Source organism: Triticum aestivum, chromosome 1A (assembly GCF_018294505.1).
Source record: "Triticum aestivum cultivar Chinese Spring chromosome 1A, IWGSC CS RefSeq v2.1, whole genome shotgun sequence".
Taxonomy (NCBI): domain Eukaryota; kingdom Viridiplantae; phylum Streptophyta; class Magnoliopsida; order Poales; family Poaceae; genus Triticum; species Triticum aestivum.
In genome coordinates, this window is record NC_057794.1 from 556,471,531 (window position 1) to 556,479,729 (window position 8,199).

Consider the following 8,199-nt stretch of genomic DNA (forward strand, 5'->3'; position numbering starts at 1 on the left):
GAAATAGTAATCTTTGACGAATTAGGAAGAAAAAGGATTCTTATTTTGATACAAGAAGAATCGGCACAAGAAAAAGCCTTTTTCTTGTGCCGAATAGACGATTAAGAAGACCTGCAATCCCTCCGAAAAGGAAGAAATTTTAATTTTATTGTTCTCGCCTTTGCCTTGGATTCTCTTCTTTTGCATGGGATATAAATAAGGAATTCCAGACATCTCATAAACAAAAAACAGTCTAAACAAAAAAAGGATTTCCAAAATAGATCATAGATAATTCTAGCAATTGCCAATAAATCGAGGCTTTTTACCAACTTGATGGTAAGAAATTGTGAGACCTAGAAATTCATTTCGTACAATTGAACCTTTTCAAACTGTTTCTTTTTGAGAACCAAAAAAACTTGTGCCAAAATAATGGATGCGAAGAAGAACAAAAGGCCTTGGACACGTAATGGATCCTGAAGCACGATTTCTGCGTCCCCCTGACCAAAACCTCCCACATTAGGATTGCTTGTTAATGGTTGATCAAGCTTGATGGATTCCCCCTCTGAAACAAGAAGTTCTGGTCCGGGAGGTATAATATCAATCACTTGGCGTCCATCTGATGCATCAACTATGGATATTTCATACCCCCCTTTTTCTTTACGTAGTATTTTTCTTACTATACCTGTTGACGTAGCATTATAGACTGTATTGTTACTCTTGCTACCATCAGGATAGATCTGTCCTCTTCCTCGGTTTCCCCCTACATATATGGGATATTTTAAGAAATGAGCATCTTTCTTCGTAGCAGGATCAGGGGAAAGAATGGGAAAGACAATTTCACTATATTTCTTACCGGGAACAGGGCCTATCACAAGAATGTTTTTTTTATCGGGATGATAACTCTGAAAAGCAAGATTTCCTATCTTTTCTTTTAACTCAGGGGAAATACGATCGGGCGGCGCTAATTCGAATCCCTCGGGCAAAATAAGAACAGCACCTACATTCAACCCTCCCTTTTTTCCATTAGCAAGAACTTGTTTCAATTGCATATCATAAGGAATTCGAAGAACTGCTTCAAATACAGTATCGGGAAGCACAGCTTGGGGAACTTCAATATCGACGGGCTTGCTAGCTAAATGGCAATTGGCACATACAATTCGTCCAGTTGCTTCTCGTGGGTTTTCATAACCCTGCTGCGCAAAAATGGGATATGCATTTGAAATAGATGTCCGAGTTATTACGTATATCATGATCGATACAGAAATCGATCGAGTTATCTGTTCCTTTACCCAAGAAAAGGTATTTCTATTTTCCATGTCCAATCGCAGATCCCAGAATTTCTACAACAAATTAGATAGGTAGCTAAGCTAATCTAGTTCCCTATACACGAATCGGTTGTCAATCTACTGCAACAGTTGTACTGCAATGATGAATACCTTAAAGTAGGTATAAATAGAAAGAATTTTGCTAAAATGGAAAAGGGCTTTCTTTCTAAAAAAAGATGCTTGCTAATTTGATTAATATTAATATCGGGAGATCGAATGAATTTATGCTTCACTAATTGAATGATAAATGACTACAAGCGAAGGAGATAGACGGTTTAAACAAAAAAAGACCCAAAATTTCAAACATGTATCTAGAATTACTGGAAAACTACAAACAAAAATAGTGAAAATAAGCTCGTTAGGAGCCCATCCAAAATCGTTGTAGACCCAACGAATTACTAGTTCCCAACCACGGGTGGAGTGAAATCCAACAAAAAAATCAGTAACTAAAAGAATAAAAAAAGCTTTTATTGAGTCATTTAAATTATAGAAGAAGTCCTGAACCCAAGAATTCAAAATGACAAGTTCCTCTTTACCCAGAAAAAAAGAACCACTTAGAATAGCCAAACAGATTATATTTGTCGAGAAATGCAAAATGGTATGGAGATGATCCTCATTATTTATTTTGACCCATTGTATTATTTCCTTGTGTATTCCTGTAGGAGGTTTTTGTACATGTGTCTTTAGTTTCCCTTTTATCATCTCGTCCAAGAGAGAAAGTTCTTCTAATTCTATGAATCTTTCTAGAATCCTTTTCTCTTGAATATCAGTTAAGAGAGTTTCGGATTGCCTGGTATTCCACCACTTCTTAATCCAAAGTTCCAGACATTTGTTAAATGAGGAAGAGACCCCCCAAGGCAAAAGTACGATAAATACAAGATATAGTAAAGAAGGCAATGCTTTCTTTTTTTTCATTTTTGATCTGTAAATGGAGTTGTTAATGAATATGCTTCATTCGCTGACTCTATTCCATTCCCTGACTCTATATGATGATATTTCTATTTCATGATATTTCTATTTCTTTGAAGCAAAAACTCTATAGGTTTGATACCCTGTATCTATTCTTCTTTTTTGTATATTAGTTATTAGTGGAATTTCAGTGCATTGGGTTCTTTCTTAGATCTAGATGGAATGAAATAGTGAAATAGAATAAAAAAAAAGCCCTTTCGGATGAAAAAGGAAGAATAGTATGCGATATATCTCACTTGGATAAAAAAAAATTAAAAGCAAATTTCTCTTATCCTCGTTTGTTCCTTCCTTTAGATAAATACTTAAAAATCCCCTTACAATAACAAATCCAATTTAGAAGGGACTTCCTCCCTGTGTTGAGAAAACTTTTCTTCTTCCAATTCTTCTTTTCTTCATTCAACTCAGTTCAAAAAAGATACCTCAAAATACTTCAATTGGTACGCGCAAGAAATAGGCCAATTCGGCAGCTTTTTGTTCAATTTCTCGTGGAGTAAAAAATTTATCATCAGTACGAGTCAAGGGAATGATCCCCTGGCCCCGGATTTCCATATAAAGAATACGACGAGGATAAAGACCCTCTTTAACCTGAATTCTAATTGATTGGATATCCCGCATAAGGAATCGAAGGAAGACGCGACGTTTTATTCCAGGGAATCCCCAACGAAAAATGCACACTATTCCCTCTTTTCTATCGAATCGGTCATAACCACTACCTACATTCCACAAAATAGTACACCACAAGTAGGAGCTAATGAATAGGCCTGCGATTCCGTAGAAAGACATCACGACCCCCTGCGGAAAAAAAAGAATTTCTTGAGATGGAAGTATAGATATAATATTCTTACCAAGATAACTGGAAATCCCAACCGATAAGAATCCTAGTGAACCTAGAAAAAGAATACAGGCCCAGAAAAAATTACCCCTTTTTCGAGAACCTTTTAGAAGTTCTACCCATATGTGTTCTGATCGCCAATTCATAATAGATATACTAAATCCAGCAGCGGTCGATTGAAATTGAGAGAATAAGCTAAATAATTTTGACTTTACTTTTTTTGATTCTGAAATCGCCTTCAGCAACTAGTACTCCTGTGAAATAATAGGTTAGATACATTGACTTTCTATTCAAAAAATATTCGTTGATTCAATTAAAATAAATAAAATAAAACTCGCTATACCTGGCTCTGCATATTCATGCATTTATGCTCGTAGCCTATATCCGCATCCATAACCGTTTTTCATTTGTGTGTAGAAAGTGTGTGTAGAAAAAGCCACATACCCTACCATATTATATTACTTACACTAAAAAATACTAGACAATCTTATTTTTTTGCACATAAAGAAATAAAGAAGTCATTGCAATTGCCGGAAATACTAAGCCTACTAAAGGCACGAAAATAGAAGGTAAGTTTAAATCCGTCATGGAATAGGTGTCTCAATTCAAATTTACTATTTCTATCTAGTCGAAAAATATCTTAAGATTCTTATGATATAATTAAGTATATCTATTATAAGGAATATTGACTATTGTATTGTATTTTTTATTTTTAGTTTGAAAAATATTCTGTAAAAAAAAAATGCTTCTTTTTTTACACACAGTTCGAGTCACTTGTTGACTCACGATTACGCCTGTTAAAAGTTTCAAACGTCCTCTTTTTTGAAATTGAAAGAGAGTCCTATAAAAAGGTCTAACTTCCAAACTATGTCTTTTTTCATTCATTCTCCTTTAGTTTTTTTCTCTATCTAGAAGTGGAATAGAATAACCCGGTTGAAGGGTAATGATCATACGTCTGTAATGCATTGTATGGCCCAGAATAGGTCCTATTCTTTTACCTTTTCCAGGTAGTCGATGGCTATTCACAGCTACCACCTTAACACCAAAGAAGAGTTCGACCCAATGCTTTATTTCTGTCTTAGTGAATCCCGATTCGACATTAAAAGTATATTGATTCTTTCCCAATAAACGAAGACTTTTTTCTGTAAATACTGCGTATTTGATTCCATTATCATATGATAATACTATATTTTATTATTTTATTTGTATTTCTTTATTGTATTATACCTTAATATATATATTCTAGATATATAGAATAGACGAATCTCGATTTGTCAAGTCTCATGATCATATCATGATCTATTTTTATTCGGCTCAATCTTTTTTAGAAAAAAAAGATTGAGCCGAGTTTAATTGCAATCAATTAGAAGAATAAAATATAGTATTATCATATGATAATGGAATCAAATACGCAGTATTTACAGAAAAAAGTCTTCGTTTATTGGGAAAGAATCAATATACTTTTAATGTCGAATCGGGATTCACTAAGACAGAAATAAAGCATTGGGTCGAACTCTTCTTTGGTGTTAAGGTGGTAGCTGTGAATAGCCATCGACTACCTGGAAAAGGTAAAAGAATAGGACCTATTCTGGGCCATACAATGCATTACAGACGTATGATCATTACCCTTCAACCGGGTTATTCTATTCCAATAAACGAAGACTTTTTTCTGTAAATACTGCGTATTTGATTCCATTATCATATGATAATACTATATTTTATTATTTTATTTGTATTTCTTTATTGTATTATACCTTAATATATATATTCTAGATATATAGAATAGACGAATCTCGATTTGTCAAGTCTCATGATCATATCATGATCTATTTTTATTCGGCTCAATCTTTTTTAGAAAAAAAAGATTGAGCCGAGTTTAATTGCAATCAATTAGAAGAATAAAGAAGAATTACTGCATTTCATAACTTATTTTTTTCTCTTTTTATTTCGTTTCTTTTTTATTTATACCTTCTCTTCTTTATCTTTAGTTTTATCTACTTATCAATAGTATCTACCGGCTCGAACTCGAATTTGATCGCCTTCCATACTTCACAAGCTGCGGCTAGTTCAGGACTCCATTTGCAAGCTGCTCGGATAATTTCATTACCTTCGCGAGCAAGATCGCGCCCTTCGTTACGAGCTTGTACACAGGCTTCTAAAGCCACTCGATTAGCTGCTGCACCAGGTGCATTTCCCCAAGGATGTCCTAAAGTTCCTCCACCAAATTGTAATACAGAATCGTCCCCAAAGATTTCGGTCAGAGCTGGCATATGCCAAACATGAATACCACCTGAAGCTACCGGTATAACACCTGGCATGGATACCCAGTCCTGAGTGAAAAAGATACCGCGAGCACGATCTTTTTCAATAAAATCATCGCGCAATAAATCAACAAAACCTAAAGTCATTTCGCGTTCCCCTTCTAACTTACCTACTACTGTACCGGAGTGGATATGATCTCCCCCAGACATACGCAATGCTTTAGCTAATACACGGAAATGCATACCATGATTTTTCTGTCTATCAATAACTGCATGCATTGCACGGTGAATGTGAAGAAGTAGGCCATTGTCGCGGCAATAATGAGCCAAAGTAGTATTTGCGGTGAATCCCCCAGTTAAGTAGTCATGCATTACAATAGGAACCCCTAATTCTCTTGCAAATACAGCTCTCTTAATCATTTCTTCACATGTACCCGCAGTCGCATTCAAGTAATGCCCCTTGATTTCACCGGTTTCGGCCTATGATTTATAAATAGCTTCGGCACAAAAGACAAAACGGTCTCTCCAGCGCATAAATGGTTGTGAGTTTACGTTTTCATCATCTTTGGTAAAATCAAGTCCACCACATAGACACTCATAACACGCTCTACCATATTTTTTTGCGGATAATCCCAATTTTGGTTTAATAGTACATCCCAATAAAGGACGACCATACTTGTTCAACTTATCTCTTTCAACTTGGATACCATGAGGCGGGCCTTGGAAAGTTTTTGAATAAGTAGGGGGAATTCGTAGATCCTCCAAACGTAGAGCACGTAGGGCTTTGAAACCAAATACGTTACCTACAATGGAAGTAAACATGTTAGTAACAGAACCCTCTTCAAATAGGTCTAATGGATAAGCTTCATAACAGATCCATTGGCTGTCTTCCCCAGCAACAGGCTCGATGTGATAGCATCGTCCTTTGTAACGATCAAGACTGGTAAGACCATCAGTCCAAACAGTTGTCCATGTACCAGTAGAAGATTCGGCAGCTACTGCAGCCCCTGCTTCTTCGGGCGGAACCCCAGACTGAGGACTTACTCGGAATGCTGCCAAGATATCAGTATCATTAGTTTCATACTCTGGGGTGTAGTAAGTCAATTTATAATCTTTAACACCAGCTTTAAATCCAACACCTGCTTTAGTTTCTGTTTGTGGTGACATAAGCCCCTCCCTATAACTCTTGAATTAAGAATTCTCACAATAACAGGGTCTACTCGATGTTAATTCGGCGTAAATGAAACTTTAGCAAAAATCTCGTAAAACAAAAAGGATATTCAATTAATATAATATCAACTCATTAAAGAAAATTGAGGGCATGCTTAGGTTAATGAATATGTTTCATTCATATATAATGAGTACACCCTGTGTATGTTCTATCCTATAGGAATTCCACTATAGGAATTCGATAGGAATTGAGTTGTTGTTATGGTAAGTTAACACGGTTCGTTATTAAACCATGGATTTGATTTACCAAATCCATAATTATTGTATACTCTTTGATATATATAGCGCAACCCAAATTAATTCCTAATCCTTATTTTAAAAGTTCTTAATAGTTCTGTTTTCTTATTTTGAATGCAAATACCTAACTAAATACTAATAAAATTCTTTGTTGACAGCAATCTATGCTTCACAGTAGTATATATTTTGTATATCGAAGTCCTAGATAGGAAAGTAGAGTAGGCACAGATCCTCCACAAAAGGCAAAATGTATATGAAAAAAAGATTGATTGAACTTTCCAACGGACTCATTCCATGAGTAAACGATTGAATGGGATTCGCTTCGGCAACGAAATCAAGTCATGGTCCCCTTTTCTCTCTTATTGAATTAACTAATTCATTTCCTTTTTACTTTTGGATTTTTTTTATTTGATTTGGCATTATTCAACAATAAAAAAAGAAAAATTTCGACAAATTCCTTTTTTTTAATTATGTGATAATTATGAGAACCAATCCTACTACTTCTCCTCCCGGGGCTTCCACAATTGAAGAAAAAAGTACAGGTCGTATCGATCAAATTATTGGACCCGTGCTGGATGTCACTTTTCCCCCAGGCAAGTTACCTTATATTTATAACGCTTTGGTTCAGGGTTTTCCGTTTCCGAAGACTAGTAAAATAGGCGGATTCTGGAACCCCAAGGATTCAATGGTATATGGATATGGAAAATATAAGATTTCCGATCCTAGCGGGAAAAGGCGGGGAACAGATACCCAATAGGATATAGGATCCTTGGGAGGAACTTTTGGTAATGGCCTTGATCCTCTATGCTATTTTTTATTTGTTCTTAGTTCTATTGAACTTTTTTCATTCTTTTAAAGAAGAATCTAATAAACTAGAATTGAGTCAGTGGAAAAAAGGAGAGAGAGGAAAGTGTTAAATGGAGAGAGTCGACTAATCAGAGACTTTTAGGATCTTCTTTACATCAGGTAAATCTGTCGGCCCTGTCCGTTTTTTTCTTTAAGTTACGACTCTTTGCTGCTTACTTCTATCAAGCCATAGGGAAAGTCTATGATGAATTTGGAAAACTCATCTCACTCTTACTCTATGGCTCGGACTTAATGGGGGAAGAAAACATCTTCCAGAATTTCTTTTTTGTTCAATTCTGGACAAAAAAGAAAAGGAAAAAATGAATTTATAGGGACAGTGTTACCCCCTATATCCCCTAGTTTATATTGTAGGAATAATAAAACAATTTAGCAGTCTGACACACTTACGTCCTTGCAAAGTAAATAATTATTATTGTAGTCGTAACCGTAGAATAGGATCCTAATCAAAATAAATACATTTGGTTCAGGCGCTATTAGCATGGTAAGAAAAGATTTTTTT

At 35.4% G+C, this 8,199-nt stretch overlaps 1 pseudogene across 1 annotated transcript; it reads right to left on the minus strand.

The window, feature by feature from the left end:
* Window positions 1–5,093: 5,093 nt before the first annotated feature.
* On the minus strand, window positions 5,094–6,554 carry LOC123067349 (ribulose bisphosphate carboxylase large chain-like; annotated as a pseudogene). The gene has a single exon (XR_006431533.1). The product of XR_006431533.1 is annotated as a ribulose bisphosphate carboxylase large chain-like (transcript).
* Window positions 6,555–8,199: the final 1,645 nt, after the last annotated feature.